This window comes from Bombina bombina, chromosome 6 (assembly GCF_027579735.1).
Source record: "Bombina bombina isolate aBomBom1 chromosome 6, aBomBom1.pri, whole genome shotgun sequence".
Classification (NCBI taxonomy): Eukaryota; Metazoa; Chordata; class Amphibia; order Anura; family Bombinatoridae; genus Bombina; species Bombina bombina.
This window is the reverse complement of record NC_069504.1, coordinates 692,158,590-692,186,263: the sequence shown is the minus strand read 5'-3', so window position 1 is coordinate 692,186,263 and position 27,674 is coordinate 692,158,590. Positions and strand designations below refer to the sequence as shown.

At 37.1% G+C, this 27,674-nt stretch overlaps 1 protein-coding gene across 1 annotated transcript in view; it reads right to left on the bottom strand.

Moving 5' to 3' along the window:
- Positions 1-14,260, bottom strand: part of LOC128663454 (uncharacterized) — a 552,883-nt gene extending 538,623 nt beyond the window's left edge. The window contains exon 1 of the mRNA XM_053717787.1: positions 14,134-14,260. The gene's annotated coding sequence lies outside the window, so the exon portion shown is untranslated. The remainder of the gene's footprint in view (positions 1-14,133) is intronic.
- Between the last annotated feature and the right edge of the window lie 13,414 nt (positions 14,261-27,674).

The window sequence follows — 27,674 nt, the reverse complement described above, 5'->3', positions numbered from 1 at the left end:
TATTTCTGCTAAAAAGGATATCTGAGGAATAATAAAAGTACTAAGGTTGTAATTTTGCGTGAGATGGTCTTCTATATCTTCATAATAATATTTCTGATATAAGTTTGATGTCCCTTTAAAACCAGAAATAACATTATTTAAAAAAAAAATATGAACAGAATAATATATATATATATATATATATTTATACTTATATATTTACACATATGTATATTTACATATGTATATATATATATATATATATATATATATATATACACATATACATAGATACAAAGATACATATATATTTACTAGACATATGCGATTCGTTTCGGATCGATTCGGAAATTCGGAAAATTCGGAGATTCGGATCGATTTGAATTTCCGAATTAAAATACTGCCAAATCTACCGAATAAATCCGAATCGAATCGAATACATCCGAATCGATTCGGATGTATTCGGTAGATTTGGATGGCCGTGTATTACACTAGTATTGTACAGTATATTAGGTTTTATCACTCTGCTATGGGTTAAACCTAATATACAGTACATAATACTAGTGTAATACACAGCACATCCCACCTAACACTTACCGAAATTCCGAATTTCCGAATCGATTGGAATCGATTGGAATCGAACCGAACCAAATTTTTTCCGAATCCGAAAGAATCCGAATGAATCCGAAATTAATTCATTCGAATTTTTCCGAATTCGAATAGATCCGAACCGAAATTTGAATCGATCCAAAACAAATTTTTCGAAGCTGCACAAGTCTAATATTTACATATATATATACATAGATACATATATATATATATATATATATATATATATATTTACATATATATATATATATATATATATATATACATATATATTTACATGTATATAGATACATATATGTATATATATATATATATATATATATATATATACACACACATATACATACAGGTACATACATACATATTTACAAAAGTATGTATGTACATTATTAAAAATTATTTGAATACTTCACTTTCCACTTCGCATCAAATATGTTGCAACTTGGTTGTTCAGATGTAAAAATCGGCTAGATTACGAGTTTTGCGTTATCGCGAAAAAGCAGCGCTGCTATTACTAGTCTTACAGTTTTAGGGGTACCGCACACTTTTTTGGCCTTACCGTAAATCAACTTATGCAAATTGCGTATAGTCTTTTTTCAATGGGATTTTCATAGCGCTGATATTACAAGCTTTTCCTGGTAGGCCAAAAAGTGAGCGGTACACCCTATCCGTCAAGATTCGTAACGCATTCTAAAGTCAGTAGTTATGAGTTTTACACTACAAAGCTGTAGCATACAACTCATAACTAAAGTGCTAAAAAGTACACTAACACCCATAAACTACCTATTAACCCCTAAACTGAGGCCCTCCCGCATCGCAAAAACTATAATAAAATTATTAACCCCTAATCTGCCGTTCCGGACATCGCTGCCACTATAATAAGCATAGCAAACATTAGTTAAATATTATTAACCCCTAATCTGCCATCCCTAACATCGCCGCCAGCTACCTACATTTCTTAACCCCTAATCTGCCGCCCCTAACATCGCCGCCACTTTACTAAAGTTATAAACCCCTAACCCTAACTATAACCCTAACCCGCCCTTAAATATAATTAAATTAAATCTAAATAAAACCTACTATTAATAACTAAATAATTCCTATTTAAAACTAAATACTTACCTATAAAATAAACCCTAAGCTAGCTACAATATAACTAATAATTACATTGTAGCCAGCTTAGGGTTTATTTTTATTTTACAGGCAAGTTTGTATTTATTTTAACTAGGTAGAATAGTTACTAAATAGTTATTGACTATTAAATAACTACCTAGCTAAAATACTATGAAGAAAGAAACAAGCGCAAGCCCATATCAAGGTAGACGTTTGTATATTTTATTGCACACACACCAGTTAAAAACACGTACCAGATAAAAATAATAACAGGCCTGTCTCCCATTCAGGGTTTGTGGCAAGTGTCCAGATATCAAAATGTCAAGCTCCCGTGTAACACAGTACAGAAAATAAAAAAACAAATTACAAGATATTTAAACTAATTACACCTAATCTAATAGCCCTATCAAAATAAAAAAAAGCCCACACAAACTAAAAAAAACCCTAGCCTAAACAAAACTACCAATAGCCATTAAAAGAGCATTTTGAGGGGCATTGCCCCAAAGAAATCAGATATTTTACCTGTAAAAAAAAATACAAACAACCCCCAACAGTAAAACCCACCACCCACACAACCAACCCCCAAAATAAAACCCTAACTAAAAAAACCTAAGCTTCCCATTGCCCTGAAAAGGGCATTTGGATGGGCATTGCCCTTAAAAGGGCATTTAGCTCTTTTGCAGAACAAACACCTAATCTAAAAATAAAACCCACCCAATACACCCTTAAAAAATCCTAACACTAACCCCCGAAGATTCACTTACAGTTTTGAAGAGCCAACATCCATCATCAACGAAGCCGGGAGAAGTCTTCATCCAATCGGAATTAAGGATGAAAAAATTCTATTGGCTATCAGCCAATCGGAATCTAAGTGACGCCATCTTGGATGATGTCACTTAAAGGAACCTTCATTTGTCGGGTAGTCGTCGGAAGAAGAGGATGCTCCACGTCGGATGTCTTGAAGGTGGACCCGCTCCGTGCCGGATGGATGAAGATAGAAGATGCCGTCTGGATGAAGACTTCTGCTCGCCTGGAGGACCACTTCTGCCGGCTTCGTTGAGGAATTCTTGCCGCTTTACTGAGGACTTCTCCCGGCTTCATTGACGATGGATGTCGGCTCTTCAAAACTGTAAGTGGATCTTTGGGGGTTAGTGTTAGGATTTTTAAGGGTGTATTGGGTGGGTTTTATTTTTAGATTAGGTGTTTGGGATGCAAAAGAGCTAAATGCCCTTTTAAGATCAATGCCCATCCAAATGCCCTTTTCAGGGAAATGGGGAGCTTAGATTTTTTTTTTTTTTTTTTTTTTTAGTTAGGGTTTTATTTGGGTGGTTGGTTGTGTGGGTGGTGGGTTTTACTGTTGGGGAGGTTGTTTGCATTTTTTTTACAGGTAAAAGAGCTAATTTATTTGGGGCAATGCCCCACAAAAGGCCATTTTAAGGGCTATTGGTAGTTTAGTTTAGGCTAGGTTTTATTTTGGGCTTTTTTTATTTTAGAGGCAAGTTTGTATTTATTTTAACTAGGTAGAATAGTTATTAAATAGTTATTAACTATTTAATAACTGCCTAGCTAAAATAAAGACAAATTTACCTGTAAAATAAAACCTAACCTAAGTTACACTAACACTTAACACTACACTATAATTAATAAATTAACTAAATGAAATACAATTACCTCAATTAACTAAAATTAGCTAAAGTAAAAAAAAAAAAAACTAAATTACAGAAAATAAACAAATTACAGATAGTTAAACTAATTACACCTAATCTAATAGCCCTATTAAAATAAAAAAAGCCCCCCCAAAATAAAAAAAAAAATCCTAGCCTAAACTAAACTACCAATAGCCATTAAAAGGGCATTTTGCGGGGCATTGCCCCAAAGTAATCAACATTTTTACCTGTAAAAAAAAATACAAACAACCCCCCAACAGTAAAACCCACCACCCACACAACCAACCCCCCAAATAAAATACTATCTAAAAAAACTAAGCTCCCCATTGCCCTGAAAAGGGCATTTGGATGGGCATTGCCCTTAAAAGGGCAGTTAGCTCTATTGCCACCCAAAGTCCCTAACCTAAAAATAAAACCCACCCAAAACACCCTTAAAAAAACCTAACACTAACCCCCTGAAGATCGACTTACCGGGAGACGTCTTCATCCAAGCCGGGCCGAAGTCCTCAACGAAGCCGGAAGAAATCTTCATCCAAGCCGGGCGAAGTGGTCCTACAGACGGGCAGAAGTCGTTCATCCAGACGGTATATTCTATCTTTTTCCATCCGACTCGGAGGGGGTCCATCTTCAAGACATCCGACGCGGAGCATCCTCTTCATCCTCTTCTTACTGAATGACGGTTCCTTTAAATGACGTCATCCAAGATGGCGTCCCTTAGATTCCGATTGGCTGATAGAATTCTATCAGCCAATCGGAATTAAAGTAGAAAAAATCCTATTGGCTGATGCAATCAGCCAATAGGATTGAAGTTAAATCTTATTGGCTGATCCAATCAGCCAATAGCATTGAGTTTGCATTCTATTGGCTGTTCTAATAAGCCAATAGAATGCAAGCTCAATCCTATAGGCTGATTGGATCAGCCAATAGGATTGATCTTCTACAGGTTCATTCAGGATGCAGGTTAATGTAATGGATTGTGTTTTAGAATTAAAATGTTTGTACAAGTTTTTCATCATGTGTTCATAACAGTCTACAACAATGATGTGTATAATATAGGCCTTGTCACATATTCCTCATACTAATAATGACTTGTGTTTGTGCTTCATCTCTGAAAGACGACCAATTACCGGGGGAGGATCCTGCCCCAGCCATCTCACCGGCGCTGGCAGATGAGGAGGTGGCTGGAGGAGAATGTAAGAAAACGTAATATTATGTTGTAACAATTGTATCTTGATATTAAATTTGTAGAACATATTTTATTTTGTCTTTTTATAGCTTGCGATCAGGGGACACAGACCAAGCCCTTCCATCTAGAATTGTTCCAACAACTGGCGGAGGGGCTCCAGATTGTCACCACTGCAGTGCGGGGGATACAGGAGGCCATACATCATTTTTTATAAAAAGTTTTAAGTTTGAGAAAAAAAAAGTTTTAATTTATTTATAATAAATATGTATTTAATCAAAATTATAGTGTAGCTGTATTCATTTAAATATTATTTTGAAAGGACATGAAAAGCAAAATATATCTTGAATGATGTATAAATAGCATGCAATGTGGTAAATTATTCTTTGGTTTTATATATATATTTTTTATATAAATTTTATTTCTCTTCATTTTTTAAATATACTTTGATAAAAAGCATATGCAGATAAACTATGTACGGTAGCTGCTCATTGATGACTGCACATAGATGACTCATATGATTGGCTTCCACATGTGCATTGCTATTTCTACTAAAAAGGATATCTGAGGAATAATAAAAGTACTAAGGTTGTAATGTTGCGTGAGATGGTCTTCTATATCTTCATAATAATATTTCTGATATAAGTTTGATGTCCCTTTAAAATCAGAAATAACATTATTTAAAAAAAAAATATGAACAGAATAATATATATATATATATATATATATATATATATAAATATATATATATATTTATTTATACTTATATATTTACACATATGTATATTTACATATGTATATATATATATATATATACACATATACATAGATACAAAGATACATATATATTTACTAGACATATGCGATTCGTTTCGGATCGTTTCGGAAATTCGGAAAATTCGGAGACTCGGATCGATTTGAATTTCCGAATTAAAATACTGCCAAATCTACCGAATAAATCCGAATCGAATCGAATACATCCGAATCGATTCGGATGTATTCGGTAGATTTGGATGGCCGTGTATTACACTAGTATTGTACAGTATATTAGGTTTTATCACTCTGCTATGGGTTAAACCTAATATACAGTACATAATACTAGTGTAATACACAGCACATCCCACCTAACACTTACCGAAATTCCGAATTTCCGAATCGATTGGAATCGATTGGAATCGAACCGAACCAAATTTTTTTCCGAATCCGAAAGAATCCGAATGAATCCGAAATTAATTCATTCAAATTTTTCCGAATTCGAATAGATCCGAACCGAAATTTGAATCGATCCGAAACAAATTTTTCGAAGCTGCACAAGTCTAATATTTACATATATATATATATAGATAGATACATCTATATATATATATATTTACATATATATATATATATATATATATATATATATATATATATATACATATATATTTACATGTATATAGATACATATATGTATATATATATATATATATATATATATACATATATGTATCTATATATATATATATATATATATACACACACATATACATACAGGTACATACATACATATTTACAAAAGTATGTATGTACATTATTAAAAATTATTTGAATACTTCACTTTCCACTTCGCATCAAATATGTTGCAACTTGGTTGTTCAGATGTAAAAATCGGCTAGATTACGAGTTTTGCGTTATAGCGAAAAAGCAGCGTTATCAGGTTATAACGCTGCTTTTCCACTACCGCTGCTATTACTAGTCTTACAGTTTTAGGGGTACCGCACACTTTTTTGGCCTTACCGCAAATCAACTTATGCAAATTGCGTATAGTCTTTTTTCAATGGGATTTTCATAGCGCTGATATTACAAGCTTTTCCTGGTAGGCCAAAAAGTGAGCGGTACACCCTATCCGTCAAGATTCGTAACGCATTCTAAAGTCAGTAGTTATGAGTTTTACACTACAAAGCTGTAGCATACAACTCATAACTAAAGTGCTAAAAAGTACACTAACACCCATAAACTACCTATTAACCCCTAAACTGAGGCCCTCCCGCATCGCAAAAACTATAATAAAATTATTAACCCCTAATCTGCCGTTCCGGACATCGCTGCCACTATAATAAGCATAGCAAACATTAGTTAAATATTATTAACCCCTAATCTGCCATCCCTAACATCGCCGCCAGCTACCTACATTTCTTAACCCCTAATCTGCCGCCCCTAACATCGCCGCCACTTTACTAAAGTTATAAACCCCTAACCCTAACTATAACCCTAACCCGCCCTTAAATATAATTAAATTAAATCTAAATAAAACCTACTATTAATAATTAAATAATTCATATTTAAAACTAAATACTTACCTATAAAATAAACCCTAAGCTAGCTACAATATAACTAATAATTACATTGTAGCCAGCTTAGGGTTTATTTTTATTTTACAGGCAAGTTTGTATTTATTTTAACTAGGTAGAATAGTTACTAAATAGTTATTGACTATTAAATAACTACCTAGCTAAAATACTATGAAGAAAGAAACAAGCGCAAGCCCATATCAAGGTAGACGTTTGTATATTTTATTGCACACACACCAGTTAAAAACACGTACCAGATAAAAATAATAACAGGCCTGTCTCCCATTCAGGGTTTGTGGCAAGTGTCCAGATATCAAAATGTCAAGCTCCCGTGTAACACAGTACAGAAAATAAAAAAACAAATTACAAGATATTTAAACTAATTACACCTAATCTAATAGCCCTATCAAAATAAAAAAAGCCCACACAAACTAAAAAAAACCCTAGCCTAAACAAAACTACCAATAGCCATTAAAAGAGCCTTTTGAGGGGCATTGCCCCAAAGAAATCAGATATTTTACCTGTAAAAAAAAATACAAACAACCCCCAACAGTAAAATCCACCACCCACACAACCAACCCCCAAAATAAAACCCTAACTAAAAAAACCTAAGCTTCCCATTGCCCTGAAAAGGGCATTTGGATGGGCATTGCCCTTAAAAGGGCATTTAGCTCTTTTGCAGACCAAACACCTAATCTAAAAATAAAACCCACCCAATACACCCTTAAAAAATCCTAACACTAACCCCCGAAGATTCACTTACAGTTTTGAAGAGCCGACATCCATCATCAACGCAGCCGGGAGAAGTCTTCATCCAATCGGAATTAAGGATGAAAAAATTCTATTGGCTATCAGCCAATCGGAATCTAAGGGACGCCATCTTGGATTATGTCACTTAAAGGAACCTTCATTTGTCGGGTAGTCGACGGAAGAAGAGGATGCTCCACGTCGGATGTCTTGAAGGTGGACCCGCTCCGTGCCGGATGGATGAAGATAGAAGATGCCGTCTGGATGAAGACTTCTGCTCGCCTGGAGGACCACTTCTGCCGGCTTCGTTGAGGAATTCTTGCCGCTTTACTGAGGACTTCTCCCGGCTTCATTGACGATGGATGTCGGCTCTTCAAAACTGTAAGTGGATCTTTGGGGGTTAGTGTTAGGATTTTTTAAGGGTGTATTGGGTGGGTTTTATTTTTAGATTAGGTGTTTGGGATGCAAAAGAGCTAAATGCCCTTTTAAGATCAATGCCCATCCAAATGCCCTTTTCAGGGAAATGGGGAGCTTAGGTTTTTTTAGTTAGGGTTTTATTTGGGGGGTTGGTTGTGTGGGTGCTGGGTTTTACTGTTGGGGAGGTTGTTTGCATTTTTTTTACAGGTAAAAGAGCTAATTTATTTGGGGCAATGCCCCACAAAAGGCCATTTTAAGGGCTATTGGTAGTTTAGTTTAGGCTAGGTTTTATTTTGGGCTTTTTTTATTTTAGAGGCAAGTTTGTATTTATTTTAACTAGGTAGAATAGTTATTAAATAGTTATTAACTATTTAATAACTGCCTAGCTAAAATAAAGACAAATTTACCTGTAAAATAAAACCTAACCTAAGTTACACTAACACTTAACACTACACTATAATTAATAAATTAACTAAATGAAATACAATTACCTCAATTAACTAAAATTAGCTAAAGTAAAAAAAAAAAACTAAATTACAGAAAATAAACAAATTACAGATAGTTAAACTAATTACACCTAATCTAATAGCCCTATTAAAATAAAAAAGCCCCCCCAAAATAAAATAAAAAATCCTAGCCTAAACTAAACTACCAATAGCCATTAAAAGGGCATTTTGCGGGGCATTGCCCCAAAGTAATCAACATTTTTACCTGTAAAAAAAAATACAAACAACCCCCCAACAGTAAAACCCACCACCCACACAACCAACCCCCCAAATAAAATACTATCTAAAAAAAACTAAGCTCCCCATTGCCCTGAAAAGGGCATTTGGATGGGCATTGCCCTTAAAAGGGCAGTTAGCTCTATTGCCACCCAAAGTCCCTAACCTAAAAATAAAACCCACCCAAAACACCCTTAAAAAAACCTAACACTAACCCCCTGAAGATCGACTTACCGGGAGACGTCTTCATCCAAGCCGGGCCGAAGTCCTCAACGAAGCCGGGAGAAGTCTTCATCCAAGCTGGGCGAAGTGGTCCTACAGACGGGCAGAAGTCGTTCATCCAGACGGTATATTCTATCTTTTTCCATCCGACTCGGAGGGGTCCATCTTCAAGACATCCGACGCGGAGCATCCTCTTCATCCGGAGTCTTCTTACTGAATGACGGTTCCTTTAAATGACGTCATCCAAGATGGCGTCCCTTAGATTCCGATTGGCTGATAGAATTCTATCAGCCAATCGGAATTAAAGTAGAAAAAATCCTATTGGCTGATGCAATCAGCCAATAGGATTGAAGTTAAATCTTATTGGCTGATCCAATCAGCCAATAGCATTGAGTTTGCATTCTATTGGCTGTTCTAATAAGCCAATAGAATGCAAGCTCAATCCTATAGGCTGATTGGATCAGCCAATAGGATTGATCTTCAATCCTATTGGCTGATTGCATCAGCCAATAGGATTTTTTTCTATCTTAATTCCGATTGGCTGATAAAATTCTATCAGCCAATTGGAATCTAAGGGAGGCCATCTTGGATGACGTCACTTAAAGGTACCTTCATTCAGCTTTAGTCGTCGGATGAAGAGGATGATCCTTGTCGGATGTCTTGAAGATGGACCCGCTCTGCGCCGGATGGGTGAAGATAGAAGATGCCGTCTGGATGAAGACTTCTGCCCGTCTGGAAGACCACTTCGTCCGGCTTGGATGAAAACTTCTCCCGGCTTCGTTGAGGACTTCGGCCCGGCTTGGATGAAGACATCTACCGGTAAATCGATCTTCAGGGGATTAGTGTTAGGTTTTTAAGGGTGTTTTGGGTGGGTTTTATTTTTAGGTTAGGTACTTTGGGCGGCAATAGAGCTCACTGCCCTTTTAAGAGCAATGCTCATCCAAATGCCCTTTTCAGGACAATGGGGAGCTTTGTTTTTTTTAGATAGTATTTTATTTGGGGGGTTGGTTGTATGGGTGGTGGGTTTTACTGTTGGGGGGTTGTTTGTATTTTTTTTTTTAACAGGTAAAAGAGCTGATTTCTTTGGGGCAATGCCCCGCAAAAGGCCCTTTTAAGGGCTATTGGTAGTTTAGTTTAGGCTAGGGGTTTTTTTTATTTTGGGGGGCGTTTTTATTTGAATAGGGCTATTAGATTAGGTGTAATTAGTTTAAATATCTGTAATTTGTTTATTATTTTCTGTAATTTAGTGAGGGGTTTTTGTACTTTAGCTAATTTAATTTAATTGAGGTAATTGTATTTAATTTAGTTAATTTATTTAATTATAATGTAGTGTTAGGTGTTAGTGTAACTTAGGTTAGGTTTTATTTTACAGGTAAATTTGTCTTTATTTTAGCTAGGTAATTATTAAATAGTTAATAACTATTTAATAACTATTCTACCTAGTTAAAATAAATACAAACTTGTCTGTAAAATAAAAAAAACCCCTAAGATAGCTACAATGTAACTATTAGTTATATTGTAGCTATTGTAAGGTTTATTTTATAGGTAAGTATTTAGTTTTAAATAGGAATAATGTAGATAATGATAGTAATTTTATTTAGATTTATTTAAATTATATTTAAGTTAGGGGGTGTTAAGGTTAGACTTAGGTTTAGGGGTTAATAAATTTAATATATTGGCAGTGACGTTGGGGGTGGCAGATTAGGGGTTAATAAATGTAGATAGGTGGCGTCGATGTTAGGGACGGCAGATAGGGGTTAATAATATTTAACTAATGTGTGCGAAAAGGGAGTGCAGCGGTTTAGGGGTTAATATGTTTATTATAGTGGCGGCAATGTTGGGGGTGGCAGATTAGGGGTTAAAAAGTGTAGGTAGGTTGCGGCGGCATTGGGGGCAGCAGATTAGGGGTTCATAAATATAATGTAGGTGGCGGTGGTGTCCGGAGTGGCAGATTAGGGGTTAAAATTTTATTATAGTGTTTGCGATGCGGGAGGGCCTCGGTTTATGGGTTAATAGGTAGTTTATGGGTGTTAGTGTACTTTTTAGCACTTTACACTGTCAGAAAAAATGTGCAAAAATTGTACCTTTAGGGGTACAACAGCTTGTCACTGGGGCAGTACCCTCAAAGGTACACCTGCTGTACCCTTTAAAATGGGTACAAATTAGTACCCTTGCAGATTGTATCTTTCAAAGGCAAATATGTACCTTTGGTGACTAGATTGGACCTCAGTCCTATGGTACCATATTGTACCCTTAAAAAATGGTGCAAATCTGGCCTTTTAAGGGTACTGCCCCAGTGACAAGCCCTTTGTACTCATGATGGCAAATTTGAACTCAACACAGCATATTACAAATGCTGATCCATTCAATTTTTCATATAACATACATATATGCATTTGATGTGTACTTTTTCAGGCAGTATTACAATAGCCAGTGCCACACTGCTTCTTTAAAACAAAGTTTGTATATTTTACTGTAGCCATGTAACAATTCCAAAGACTGCTACAGAACCACCTGAAAAATCAAGGCTAAACAACCAATTCCAAAATGAACTTCTCAATGTGTTATATATCACTCTGTACTAGACTCTAAAAACACCCCATTTAATTTAGGGTGACATGCCACATAAAACATAAATATATAGAAAATATATAGAAAACAACACAATAATAAAATATAACTCTAACGAAAAGAAGGGGGATTCGGGGGAGAGATAAACGATAAAACTCACAACCATACATTGAATTGTCACTCTATGCAAAATATATGCAAATGAGTCTATTTCACTAGTACACACTTTGGTGATGAACCTGCTACCAATAGATGGAGCTGTGTTACACATGTCAAGGGACATTCAACCAACAGATGGCGCTATGGCGTGTTACACAATGTCCATGTATGTGACTGGGGAACGGTTACAATTTTATTTTATTTTTTTTTAAAAACTGGTTCTTAAGCAGCTCTTGTTTATTTTATAGAGTTTAAAACAAAAAAATTTCTTTGTAATTTTAATTAATACATTTGCTTTATGTTTAAGAGTTAACATCTTGATGCTCTAAATATAAACATTAAAATGTTAAGTGCTTGTTTGCCATTTAGAACCAGCAACACAGTATCATTGAATATATGGGTTATTAAAGGGACAGTCTAGTCAAAATTAAACTTTCATGACTCAGATAGGGCATGAAAATTTAAACAACTTTCCAATTGACTTTTATCACTAAATTTGCTTCGTTCCCTTTGTGGTATTTTTTAAAAGCTAAACCTAGGTAGGCTCAAACTGATTTCTAAACCTTTGAAAACCGCCTCTTAGCTCAGAGCATTTTGAACGTTTTTCACAGTTAGACAGTATTAGTTCATGTGTGTCATATCGACAAAAAAATATGCTCACTCCCATGTAGTTATTTAGGAGTCTGCACTGATTGGCTAAACTGCATGCCTGACAAAAGCACTGAGATAAGGGGGCAGTCTGCAGAGGCTTAGATACAAGGTAATCACAGAGGTATAAAGTATATTAATATAACTGTGTTGGTTATGCAAAACTGGGGGATGGGTAATAAAAGGATTATCCATCTTTTTAAACAATAACAATTCTGGTGTAGACTGTCCCTTTAAGTATTTTTTTGCTTTGCCCACTTCTGGCATATTACCAACAACAATTGAACATACTTATTTTGCTGTACAACATGTATGTTGAATTCATTTTGGGTGACTGACAGTTATGTGAATATGAATAACTGAGCTGTACAAATGATATGGACTTGCAGGGGTTGGCAGCCTTGAAACACCCATCCCCCTCAACCTTTTAGTCACACAAGTGATTTTACCTTTTTGGGGGGATTAAATGGTACAGGGATGGACCCTTTGACAGTTGGAAACATATTTGTACCTTATTTACCGCTAAATGGTACATATTAGTTCCTTAAGGTGTAATTATGATCCACTGAGGGTACAACCACAGCAGTTGTACCCTAAGTGTTTACAAACGGACCCCAACCGTACTCTTTTTTCTGACAATGTAGTTATGAGTTTTATGTTACGGCGTTGTACCATAAAACTCTTAACTATTGACTTTTAAATGCGTTAGGAAACTTGACAGGGTAGGGAGTACCGCTCACTTTTTGGCCTCCCATGACAGACTCGTAATACCGGCGCTATGGAAGTCCCATAGAAAAAATAGTTTACAAAGTTTACGTAAGTCGTTTTGCAGTATGGCCAAAGAAGTGTGCGGTACACCTAAACCTTCAAGACTCGTAATACCAGCGGGCGTAAAAAAAGCAGCGTTAGGACATCTTAACTCTGCTTTTTTACCCTGACGCACAACTCGTAATCTAGCCGATAGAATGTTAAGTAAGCTTTAGAAAATCAGTAGCATGGATTAAAAAAGAAATGGTTAAGCTGGAAAGTTTGTGAGGCCAGTGAAGCCCCAAAGGCAGCAGAGACCTCTTAGAGAATTTGCCAACTGTTTGATGCAAGTGAATACATTTTCTTCCCCCTTGTCTATAAACCAAATGCCCTCAGTGTCACTGTGCTCTGTACAGCTACACCCTCCAGCATGTTCTAGTAGTAAATATGCAGCAGTAATTACTAGTGAAGGTGACACTAAGCAACAGACCAGCTACTACAATAATTCTAACTTTTGTTTCTCAGCTCTCGTCTTTTTCTTCAACTTTCATGTATATTGTGCTAAAATGTCAAAATCTCACCACTGCTTTAACCCCCCTTTTATATAGAATCCTGACATGAATAGACTTTTTTGTTTGCTTATACAGTTTAGTCCACTGTCCTGAACTTGCAGAAGTTAAAATGTCAGTGAACCTTTATTTTAAAAAGGTTACTATGGCCAGTGAGCTTATCTGCTAGTGCTCACTGCATTACAAAAGATTTGTATGCAAAATATGTTGTTTTAAATAATTCATACTGCATTGTTTTACACTCCATTGAAATACCTCTTAAAAAACCGTTTATTAATGAGCACCTACCTCTTTAGAAAATAAGTTAAATTGCAGGTAAAAAATGCAAAATAAATAAATGAAATACATACAATTTTATATTATTATACATTTCTGTAAGGAATTTAATTTTTAGTCTAATGTCCCATTAATCTCTAAAATGAGTAATTTAAATAAAGTCAAGCATCTTACCCTGACAGGGGGGGTTGACTTCTGTATCTAAAAAAACTCTCTGCTTTAACCTCTGTGAGTTCTGCTTTGCTTTACTCCAGTACTTTCTCTTCCTCTCTTTTCTTCTCAGTCTTCTGTCAGCTCCGAGCTCAGTGCAAGGAATATGCTGACAACACAGGGAAGATAATGTTTTTTGATACCAGTAAGAGGAAACAAAAAGCAATACCAGCCAATGGGGAGAAGAAATTGGAGGGAGGGATCAGGAAATAGCTTAAGGGATAGCCAGAAATAACTTGAATTTATGAGAAATGAAAAACACAAAAAACAGGTCCCTATTATCTTCAGCAGTCATATAATATTTTTTATTTTTCCTCCATTCTTTCCCTGCCCCCCCCCCCCCCCATTGTTGTTATCCTTTTATGACCAATTTTGCTCTTTTCCAGCCCCACCCAAATTATTTTTTGTTATCCTTTATTATGAGGATGGGTTAATCTTAAAATGTTGCCCTTCAAATTTTATTCATAAAAAAAAAAAAAAAAAATTCTAATATACAATGTCAGTTTTAGATATTTGAACTTTAATTACAGCATACTATCAAAGTCTATGAGAATCAACACTTAGGGGCCGATTCTCTAAGCATTACAAGATTAGGCATGGTTTTTCATGCTGACCCTCGCAGGGGCTAGCGTGGGGGGAATTATTGTAAAAAGGTTGCAGACCCTGTATGTGGCGAAATAGCTCCTATGTAAAGTAATGGAGTTTGCTGGAAAGGGACGCCGCTCCAAAGGGGTATATTTATCAATGTGCGAGCGGACATGATACGAAGTAGCGTATCTTGTCCGCTGCACATCGATAAATGCAGACGGCATACACTGTTGGCATTTATCATTGCACCAGCAATTCTTGTGAACTGCTGGTGCAATGCCACCCGTGCAGATTTGCAGCCAATCGGCCGCTAGCAGAGGGTGTCAATCAACCCGATCGTATTCGGTCAGGTTGATTTCTGTCCGCTGCCTCAGAGCAGGCGGACAAGTTATGGAGCAGCGGTCTTTACACCGCTGCTTCATAACTTCTGTTTCCGGCGAGCCTGAAAGCTCGCCGGAAACAAGGGGCATCAAGCTCCATACAGAGCTTGATCAATATGCCCCATAGAGTGAAGTTAGCAGGGTGGGGGTGTACTTTAAAAATTAAAGGGACATTCCAGTCAAAACTGAAATGCACATAAATGAATTACATCTTTGAATAGAAACATATTTGCAGTATACATATATTGGCAAGAAAGCTTCTAGTAAAAGTTTTCACTGTTTTAGTGTTACAATTTGTATCTGCATTAGACATGTGCGCCGCTGAAAAATTAATTTAGTTTCATTTTCAATTAGCTAAAAAATAATTTTATTTCGGCAAATTAGCTTAGTTAAGTTTTTAAAAAAAAATCATTTTGGCAAATTAGTTATGTTCCGTTAAATCAGTTTCGGATCTGTTCGTCTTTTCAGATCTGTTCGATTTTTCGGATCCATTTGTTTTTTCAGATCCATTCTTATTTCATATGCATTATTTTATTCTGAACTAAGTTATAGAATAATGCATATGAATAAAGAATGGATCCGAAAAAAAACTAAAGGATCTGAAAAACTATTTAATTTTACGTATTAAATGTGCCGGCGAATGCCGAAACAAAATTATCTGAAACCGCCGCTGCCACCCACGCCGCCACTAAAAAAAGCTATTAACCACTAAAGCACAGCCCCCCCCACCTAAACCTATTAACCCCTAAATCGCAGCCCCCCCACATCGCCGACACTAACTAAATCACTAAAAAAGATTATTAACCCCTAAAACGCCGTCCCCCAACATCGCCGACACTAATTAAACCTATTATCCCCAAAACTGCACCCCCACAGCGCCAACACTACCTAAACCTATTAACCCCTAAACCGCTGTTCCCGAACATCGCCAACACTAACTAAATCACTAAATAAAGTATTAACCCCTAAACCACCATTCCCAGACATCGCCGACACTAACTAAACCTATTAACCCCTAAACTGCACCCCTGCCACATTGCAACAACCTAAATTAAACTATATTAACCCCTAACCCTAAACCTAACCGTAACCCTAAACCTAACTCTAACCCTAACACCCCCTAACTTTAACATCATTTAAATAGAGCTAAATTAAAGTTACAATAATTAAAGGGACACTGAACCCAAAATTTTTGTTTCATGTTTCAGATAGAGCATGACATTTTAAGCAACTTTCTAATTTACTCCTGTTATCACATTTTCTTCATTCTCTTGGTATCATTATTTGAAAAGCAAGAATGTAAGTTTAGATGCGGGTGTTCTGTTAAGGGGCCGAACCTTTGAAAAGAGCAAACCATGTCACTTCCTGTGACGTTACCACTGCTTTAACCCCCCCCCCTTTTATATAGAATCCTGACATGAATAGACTGTTTTGTTTGCTTATACAGTTTAGTCCACTGTCCTGAACTTGCAGAAGTTAAAATGTCAGTGAACCTTTATTTTAAAAAGGTTACTATGGCCAGTGAGCTTATCTGCTAGTGCTCACTGCATTACAAAAGATTTGTATGCAAAATATTTTGTTTTAAATCATTCAAACTGCATTGTTTTACACTCCATTGAAATACCTCTTAAAAAAATGTTTATTAATGAGCACCTACCTCTTTAGAAAATAAGTTAAATTGCAGGTAAAAAATGCAAAATAAATAAATGAAATACATAAAATTTTACATTATTATACATTTCTGTAAGGAATTTCATTTTTAGTCTAATGTCCCATTAATCTCTAAAATTAGTAATTTAAATAAAATCAAGCATCTTACCCTGACAGGGGGGGGGGGTGACTTCTGTATCTAAAAGACTCTCTGCTTTAACCTCTGTGAGTTCTGCTTTGCTTTACTCCCGTACTTTCTCTTCCTCTCTTTTCTTCTCAGACTTCTGTCAGCTCCGAGCTCAGTGCAAGGAATATGCTAACAACACAGGGAAGATTCGGTCGGCAGATTAGGGGTTAAAAAAAATTATTAGAGTAGCGGCGATGTGGGGGGGCCTCGGTTTAGGGGTACATAGGTAGTTTATGGGTGTTAGTGTACTTTAGAGCACAGTAGTTAAGAGCTTTATGAACCGGCGTTAGCCAAGAAAGCTCTTAACTCCTGGCTTTTCTCTGTGGCTGGAGTCTTGTCGTTAGATTTCTAACGCTCACTTCAGCCACGACTCTAAATACCAGCATTAGAAAGATCCCATTGAAAAGATAGGATACGCAAATGGCGTAGGGGGATCTGCTGTATGGAAAAGTCGCGGCTGGAAAGTGAGCGTTAGACCATTTCCTGACTGACTCTAAATACCAGCGGGCGGCCAAAACCACAAAAACAGGTCCCTATTATCTTCAGCAGTCATATAATATTTTTTCTTTTTCCTCCATTCTTTCCCTGCCCCCCCATTGTTGTTATCCTTTTATGACCAAATTTGCTCTTTTCCACCCAAATTATTTTTGTTATCCTTTATTATGAGGATGGATTAATCTTAAAATGTTGCCCTACAAATTTTATTCATAAAAAAATATATAAAATAAAATTCTAATATACAATGTCACATTAGTTTTAGATATTTGAACTTTAATTAAAGCATACTATCAAAGTCTATGAGAATCAACACTTAGGGGCCGATTCTCTAAGCATTGCAAGATTAGACATGGTTTTTCATGCTGACCCTCACAGGGGCTAGCGTGGGGGGAGTTTTTGTAAAAAGGTTGCAGACCCTGTATGTGGCGAAATAGCTCCTATGTAAAGTAATGGAGCTCGCTGGAAAGGGACGCCGCTCCATAGGGGTATATTTATAAATGTGCGAGCGGACATGATACGAAGTATCGTATCTTGTCCGCTGCACATCGATAAATGCAGACGGCATACACTGTCGGCATTTATCATTGCACCAGCAGTTCTTGTGAACTGCTGGTGCAATGCCGCCCCTGCAGATTCGCAGCCAATCGGCCGCTAGCAGAGGGTGTCAATCAACCCGATCGTATTCGGTCAGGTTGATTTCTGTCCACCGCCTCAGAGCAGGCGGACAAGTTATGGAGCAGCGATCTTTAGACCGCTGCTTCATAACTTCTGTTTCCGGCGAGCCTGAAAGCTCGCCGGAAACAAGGGGCATCAAGCTCCATACAGAGCTTGATCAATATGCCCCATAGAGTGAAGTTAGCAGGGTGGGGGTGTACTTTAAAAATTAAAGGGACATTCCAGTCAAAACTGAAATGCACATAAATGAATTACATCTTTGAATAGAAACATATTTGCAGTATACATATATTGGCAAGAAAGCTTCTAGTAAAAGTTTTCACTGTTTTAGTGTTACAATTTGTCTCTGCATTAGACATGTGCGCCGCTGAAAAATTAATTTAGTTTCATTTTCAATTAGCTAAAAAATTATTTTATTTCGGCAAATTAGCTTAGTTAAGTTTTTTAAAAAAAAATCATTTTGGCAAATTAGTTATGTTCCGTTAAATCAGTTTCGGATCCGTTCGTCTTTTCAGATCTGTTCGATTTTTCGGATCCATTTGTTTTTTCGGATCCATTCTTATTTCATATGCATTATTTTATTCTGAACTAAGTTATAGAATAATGCATATGAATAAAGAATGGATCCGAAAAAAACTAAAGGATCTGAAAAACTATTTAATTTTACGTATCTAATGTGCCGGCGAATGCCGAAACAAAATTATCTGAAACCGCCGCTGCCACCCACGCCGCCACTAAAGAAAGCTATTAACCACTAAAGCGCAGCCCCCCCACCTAAACCTATTAACCCCTAAACCGCAGCTCCCCCACATCGCCGACACTAACTAAATCACTAAAAAAGAGTATTAACCCCTAAAACGCCGTCCCCCAACATCGCCGACACTAATAAAACCTATTATCCCCAAAACTGCACCCCCACAGCGCCAACACTACCTAAACCTATTAACCCCTAAACCGCTGTTCCCGAACATGGCCAACACTAACTAAATCACTAAATAAAGTATTAACCCCTAAACTACCATTCCCAGACATCGCCGACACTAACTAAACCTATTAACCCCTAAACTGCACCCCTGCCACATTGCAACAACCTAAATTAAACTATATTAACCCCTAACCCTAAACCTAACCGTAACCCTAAACCTAACTCTAACCCTAACACCCCCTAACTTTAACATAATTTAAATAGAGCTAAATTAAAGTTACAATAATTAAAGGGACACTGAACCCAAAATTTTTGTTTCATGTTTCAGATAGAGCATGACATTTTAAGCAACTTTCTAATTTACTCCTGTGATCACATTTTCTTCATTCTCTTGGTATCATTATTTGAAATGCAAGAATATAAGTTTAGATGCGGGTGTTCTGTTAAGGGGCCGAACCTTTGAAAAGAGCAAACCATGTCACTTCCTGTGACGTTACCACTGCTTTAACCCCCCCCCCCCCCTTTTATATAGAATCCTGACATGAATAGACTTTTTTGTTTGCTTATACAGTTTAGTCCACTGTCCTGAACTTGCAGAAGTTAAAATGGCAGTGAACCTTTATTTTAAAAAAGGTTACTATGGCCAGTGAGCTTATCTGCTAGTGCTCACTGCATTACAAAAGATTTGTATGCAAAATATTTTGTTTTAAATCATTCAAACTGCATTGTTTTACACTCCATTGAAATACCTCTTAAAAAAATGTTTATTAATGAGCACCTACGTCTTTAGAAAATAAGTTAAATTGCAGGTAAAAAATGCAAAATAAATAAATGAAATACATAAAATTTTACATTATTATACATTTCTGTAAGGAATTTCATTTTTAGTCTAATGTCCCATTAATCTCTAAAATGAGTAATTTAAATAAAGTCAAGCATCTTACCCTGACAGGGGGGGGTTGACTTCTGGATCTAAAAAACTCTCTGCTTTAACCTCTGTGAGTTCTGCTTTGCTTCACTCCCGTACTTTCTCTTCCTCTCTTTTCTTCTCAGACTTCTGTCAGCTCCGAGCTCAGTGCAAGGAATATGCTGACAACACAGGGAAGATTAACAGCTAGATTTAGAGTTCTGCGGCCAAAGGGGTGCGTTTGCTACACGTGTTTTTTTCCCCCCCACACCTTTTAAATACCGCTGGTATTTAGAGTTCACAGAAGGGCTGCGTTAGGCTCCAAAAAGGGAGCGTAGAGCATAATTTACCGCCACTGCAACTCTAAATACCAGTGGTGCTTACGGACACGGTCAGCTTCAAAAACGTGCTCGTACACGATTCCCCCATAGGAAACAGTGGGGCCGTTTGAGCTGAAAAAAAATCTAACACCTGCAAAAAAGCAGCGTTCAGCTCCTAACGCAGCCCCATTGTTTCCTATGGGGAAACACTCTCTAAGTCTGCACCTAACACCCTAACATGTACCCGAGTCTAAACACCCCTAATCTTACACTTATTAACTCCTAATCTGCCACCCCCGCTATCGCTGACCCCTGCATGCTATTATTAACCCCTAATCTGCCGCTCAATACACCGCCGCAACCTACATTATCCCTATGTACCCCTAATCTGCTGCCCCTAACACCGCCGACCCCTATATTATATTTATTAACCCCTAATCTGACGCCCCCAACGTCGCCGCCACCTACCTACAATTATTAACCCCTAATCTCCCGACCGGACCTCACCTCTACTATAATAAAGTTATTAACCCCTAATCCGCCTCACTCCCGCCTCAATAACTCTATAATAAATAGTATTAATCCCTAATCTGCCCTCCCTAACATCACCAACACCTAACTTCAAGTATTAACCCCTAATCTGCCGACCGGACCTCAACGCTACTCTAATAAATTTATTAACCCCTAAAGCTAAGTCTAACCCTAACACTAACACCCCCCTAAGTTAAATATAATTTTTATCTAACAAAATAAATTAACTCTTATTAAATAAATTATTCCTATTTAAGCTAAATACTTACCTGTAAAATAAACCCTAATATAGCTACAATATAAATTATAATTATATTGTAGTTATTTTAGGATTAATATTTATTTTACAGGTAACTTTGTATTTATTTTAACCAGGTACAATAGCTATAAAATAGTTAATAACTATTTAATAGCTACCTAGTTAAAATAATTACAAAATTACCTGTAAAATAAATCCTAACCTAAGTTACAATTAAACCTAACACTACACTATCAATAAATTAATTAAATAAAATACCTACAATTATCTACAATTAAACCTAACACTACACTATCAATAAATTAATTACATACAAATACCTACAAATAAATACAATTAAATTAACTAACTAAAGTACAAAAAATAAAAAAAGAACTAAGTTACAAAAAATAAAAAAATAATTTACAAACATTATAAAAATATTACAATAATTTTAAGCTAATTACACCTACTCTAAGCCCCCTAATAAAATAACAAAGCCCCAAAAATAAAAAATGTCCTACCCTATTCTAAAATATAAATAGAAAAGCTCTTTTACCTTACCAGCCCTTAAAAGGGCCTTTTGCGGGGCATGCCCCAAAGAACTCTGCTCTTTGCCTGTAAAAAAAACATACAATACCCCCCCACAACATTACAACCCACCACCCACATACCCCTAATCTAACCCAACCCCCCCTTAAATAAACCTAACACTAAGCCCCTGAAGATCTCCCTACCTTATCTTCACCATGTCGGGTATCACCGATCCGTTCAGAAGAGGCTCCGAAATCTTCATTCAAGCCCAAGTGGAGGCTGAAGAGGTCCATCATCGGGCTGAAGAGGTCCATCATCCGGCTGAAGTCTTGATCCAAGCGGGGGCTGAAGAGATCCATCATCCGGCTGAAGTCTTGATCCAAGCGGGGGCTGAATAGATCCATCATCCGGCTGAAGTCTTCTATCAAGCGGCATCTTCAATCTTCTTTCTTCCGGATCCATCTTCATCCCGCCAACGTGGAAAATCCATCCTGGCCGATGACTTCCCGATGAATGACGATTCCTTTAAATGACGTCATCCAAGATGGCGTCCCTCGAATTCCGATTGGCTGATAGGATTCTATCAGCCAATCGGAATTAAGGTAGGAAAATTCTGATTGGCTGATGGAATCAGCCAATCAGATTGAGCTGGCATTCGATTGGCTGTTCCGATCAGCCAATAGAATGCGAGCTCAATCTGCTTGGCTGATTGGATCAGCCAATCGGATTGAACTTGAATCTGATTGGCTGATTCCATCAGCCAATCAGAATTTTCCTCCCTTAATTCCGATTGGCTGATAGAATCCTATCAGCCAATCGGAATTCGAGGGACGCCATCTTGGATGACGTCCCTTAAAGGAACCGTCATTCGTCGGGAAGTCGTCGGCCAGGATGGATGTTCCGCGTCGGCGGGATGAAGATGGATCCGGAAGAAAGAAGATTGAAGATGCTGCTTGATAGAAGACTTCATCCGGATGATGGATCTCTTCAGCCCCTGCTTGGATCAAGACTTCAGCCGGATGATGGATCTCTTCAGCCCCGCTTGGATCAAGACTTCAGCCGGATGATGGACCTCTTCAGCCCAATGATGGACCTCTTCAGCCCGATGATGGACCTCTTCAGCCCCCGCTTGGGCTTGGATGAAGACTTCGGAGCCTCTTCTGGACGGATCGGTGATACCCGGCGTGGTGAAGACAAGGTAGGAAGATCTTCAGGGGCTTAGTGTTAGGTTTATTTAAGGGGGGTTTGGGTTAGATTAGGGGTATGTGGGTGGTGGGTTGTAATGTTGGGGGGGGTATTGTATGTTTTTTTTTACAGGTAAAAGAGCAGAATTCTTTTGGGCATGCCCCGCAAAAGGCCCTTTTAAGGGCTGGTAAGGTAAAAGAGCTTTTCTATTTTTATTTTAGAATAGGGTAGGGCATTTTTTTTATTTTGGGGGGCTTTGTTATTTTATTAGGGGGCTTAGAGTAGGTGTAATTAGCTTCAAATTGTTGTAATATTTTTATAATGTTTGTAAATTATTTTTTTATTTTTTGTAACTTAGTTCTTTTTTTATTTTTTTTACTTTAGTTAGTTTATTTAATTGTATTTATTTGTATGTAATTAATTTATTGATAGTATAGTGTTAGGTTTAATTGTACATAATTGTAGGTATTTTATTTAATTAATTTATTGATAGTGTAGTGTTAGGTTTAATTGTAACTTAGGTTAGGATTTATTTTACAGGTAATTTTGTAATTATTTTAACTATGTAGCTATTAAATAGTTATTAACTATTTAATAGCTATTGTACCTGGTTAAAATAAATACAAAGTTACCTGTAAAATAAATATTAATCCTAAAATAGCTACAATATAATTATAATTTATGTTGTAGCTATATTAGGGTTTATATTACAGGTAAGTATTTAGCATTAAATAGGAATAATTTATTTAATAAGAAATAATTTATTTTGTTAGATAAAAATTATATTAAACTTAGGGGGGTGTTAGTGTTAGGGTTAGACTTAGCTTTAGGGGTTAATAAATTTATTAGAGTAGCGTTGAGGTCCGGTCGGCAGATTAGGGGTTAATACTTGAAGTTAGGTGTCGGTGATGTTAGGGAGGGCAGATTAGGGGTTAATACTATTTATTATAGGGTTATTGAGGCGGGAGTGAGGTGGATTAGGGGTTAATAGCTTTATTATAGTAGCGGTGAGGTCCGGTCGGCAGATTAGGGGTTAATAATTGTAGGTAGGTGGTGGTGACGTTGGGGGCGGCAGATTAGGGGTTAATAAATATAATATAGGTGTTGGCGGTGTTAGGGGCAGCATATTAGGGGTACATAGGGATAATGTAGATTGCGGCGGTGTGCGGTCGGCAGATTAGGCGTTAAAAAAAATTATTTTAGCGGCGATGTGGGGGGGCCTCGGTTTAGGGGTACATAGGTAGTTTATGGGTGTTAGTGTACTTTAGAGCACAGTAGTTAAGAGCTTTATGAACCGGCGTTAGCCAAGAAAGCTCTTAACTCCTGGCTTTTCTCTGTGGCTGGAGTCTTGTCGTTAGATTTCTAACGCTCACTTCAGCCAAGACTCTAAATACCAGCATTAGAAAGATCCCATTGAAAAGATAGGATACGCAAATGGCGTAGGGGGATCTGCTGTATGGAAAAGTCGCGGCTGGAAAGTGAGCGTTAGACCATTTCCTGACTGACTCTAAATACCAGCGGGCGGCCAAAACCACAAAAACAGGTCCCTATTATCTTCAGCAGTCATATAATATTTTTTCTTTTTCCTCCATTCTTTCCCTGCCCCCCCATTGTTGTTATCCTTTTATGACCAAATTTGCTCTTTTCCACCCAAATTATTTTTGTTATCCTTTATTATGAGGATGGATTAATCTTAAAATGTTGCCCTTGAAATTTTATTCATAAAAAAATATATAAAATAAAATTCTAATATACAATGTCACATTAGTTTTAGATATTTGAACTTTAATTACAGCATACTATCAAAGTCTATGAGAATCAACACTTAGGGGCTGATTCTCTAAGAATTGCAAGATTAGACATGGTTTTTCATGCTGACCCTCACAGGGGTTAGCGTGGGGGGAGTTTTTGTAAAAAGGTTGCAGACCCTGTATGTGGCGAAATAGCTCCTATGTAAAGTAATGGAGCTCGCTGGAAAGGGACGCCGCTCCAAAGGGGTATATTTATCAATGTGCGAGCGGACATGATACGAAGTATCGTATCTTGTCCGCTGCACATCGATAAATGCAGACGGCATACACTGTCAGCATTTATCATTGCACCAGCAGTTCTTGTGAACTGCTGGTGCAATGCCGCCCCTGCAGATTCGCAGCCAATCGGCCGCTAGCAGAGGGTGTCAATCAACCCGATCGTATTCGGTCAGGTTGATTTCTGTCCGCCGCCTCAGAGCAGGCGGACAAGTTATGGAGCAGCGATCTTTAGACCGCTGCTTCTTAACTTCTGTTTCCGGCGAGCCTGAAAGCTCGCTGGAAACAAGGGGCATCAAGCTCCATACAGAGCTTGATCAATATGCCCCATAGAGTGAAGTTAGCAGGGTGGGGGTGTACTTTAAAAATTAAAGGGACATTCCAGTCAAAACTGAAATGCACATAAATGAATTACATCTTTGAATAGAAACATATTTGCAGTATACATATATTGGCAAGAAAGCTTCTAGTAAAAGTTTTCACTGTTTTAGTGTTACAATTTGTCTCTGCATTAGACATGTGCGCCGCTGAAAAATTAATTTAGTTTCATTTTCAATTAGCTAAAAAATTATTTTATTTCGGCAAATTAGCTTAGTTAAGTTTTTTTTAAAAAAAAAATCATTTTGGCAAATTAGTTATGTTCCGTTAAATCAGTTTCGGATTCGTTCGTCTTTTCAGATCTGTTCGATTTTTCGGATCCATTTGTTTTTTCGGATCCATTCTTATTTCATATGCATTATTTTATTCTGAACTAAGTTATAGAATAATGCATATGAATAAAGAATGGATCCGAAAAAAACAAAAGGATCAGAAAAACTATTTAATTTTATGTATCTAATGTGCCGGCGAATGCCGAAACAAAATTATCTGAAACCGCCGCTGCCACCCACGCCGCCACTAAAGAAAGCTATTAACCACTAAAGAGCAGCCCCCCCACCTAAACCTATTAACCCCTAAACCGCAGCCCCCCCCACATCGCCGACACTAACTAAATCACAAATTTTTTTTATTAACCCCTAAAACGCCGTCCCCCAACATCGCCGACACTAATTAAACCTATTATCCCCAAAACTGCACCCCCACAGCGCCAACACTACCTAAACCTATTAACCCCTAAACCGCCAACACTAACTAAATCACTAAATAAAGTATTAACCCCTAAACCACCGTTCCCAGACATCGCCGACACTAACTAAACCTATTAACCCCTAAACCGCACCCCTGCCACATTGCAACAACCTAAATTAAACTATATTAACCCCTAACCCTAAACCTAACTCTAACCCTAAACCTAACTCTAACCCTAACACCCCCTAACTTTAACATAATTTAAATAGAGCTAAATTAAAGTTACAATAATTAAAGGGACACTGAACCCAAAATATTTGTTTCATGTTTCAGATAGAGCATGACATTTTAAGCAACTTTCTAATTTACTCCTGTTATCACATTTTCTTTATTCTCTTGGTATCATTATTTGAAATGCAAGAATGTAAGTTTAGATGCCGGTGTTCTGTTAAGGGGCAGAACTTTTGAAAAGAGCGAACCATGTTACTTCCTGTGACGTTACTTCAGCTGTTGTACACATTTTGGCCCTAATGTGCATGAATGCCAGCGTCATCACATACCTGGCCGCATACGTCACTGGGAAACTATTTAGACCTGTGAAATTCAGAAGCCTTTCTATAGCGCATGCGTGGGATTTTCTATCACAAATGGGGGGTTTATGGAAAGCTGTTTATTTGTCTCCTCGGCAATATTCGGAAGTCCACTGCAACTAGTCCCATTAAGCTGAGTCTCCGTGCGTGTATGACAAACAGCCACTCGGCTATCACCACTGCTTCTTCTGCTGATCCAATGCTTACTGCTGCAACAAATGTTTAAACAATGACATTGAAGGGAGCCTGTGAAAAGCTGCATTGGATCAGCAAAAGAAGCAGTGGCGATAGCCATGTGGCTGTTTGTCATACACGCATGGAGACTCAGCTTAATGGGAGTAGTTGCAGTGGGGGGGGGCAGACTTCCGAATATTGGCGAGGAGACAAATAAACAGCTTTCCATAAACCCCTCCCCATTTGTGATAGAAAATCCCATGCATGCGCTATAGAAAGGCTTCTGAATTTCACAGGTCTAAATAGTTTCCCAGTGACGTATGCGGCCAGGTATATGATGACGCTGGCACGCATGCGCATTAGGGCCAAAATGTGTACAACAGCTGAAGTGACATGGTTCGCTCTTTTCAAAAGTTTGGCCCCTTAACAGAACACAGGACCATTTTTGGTGTACAACCTGGGTTGATCTTGCTGATTGGTGGATAAATCCTTCCACCAATAAAAAAAGTGCTGTCCAGAGTACTGAACAAAAAAAACAAGCTTGGGTGCATTCCTTTTAAAATAAAGATAGCAAGAGAATGAAGAAAATTGATAATAGGAGTAAATTAGAATGTTGTTTAAAATTGCATGCTCTATCTGAATCACAAAAGAAAAAAATTGGGTTCAGTGTCCCTTTAACTAAATAATACCTATTTAAAACTAAATACAAACTTAACTGTGAAATAAAAATGAAACCTAAGCTAGCTACAATATCACTGATAGTTATATTGTAGCTAGCTTAGATTTTTATTTCACAGGTAAGTTTGTATTTATTTTAAATAGGTAGACTAGTTAGTAAATAGTTATTAACTATTTACTAACTACCTATTTAAAATAAATACAAACTTACCTGTGAAATAAAAGTAAAACCTAAGCTGCCTTACACTAAAGCCTAACATTACAAAAAACTAACATTACAAAAATAAAAAACCTACCATTACAAAAAATAAAAACCTCTAAAATTATGAAAAATAAAAAACCTACCATTA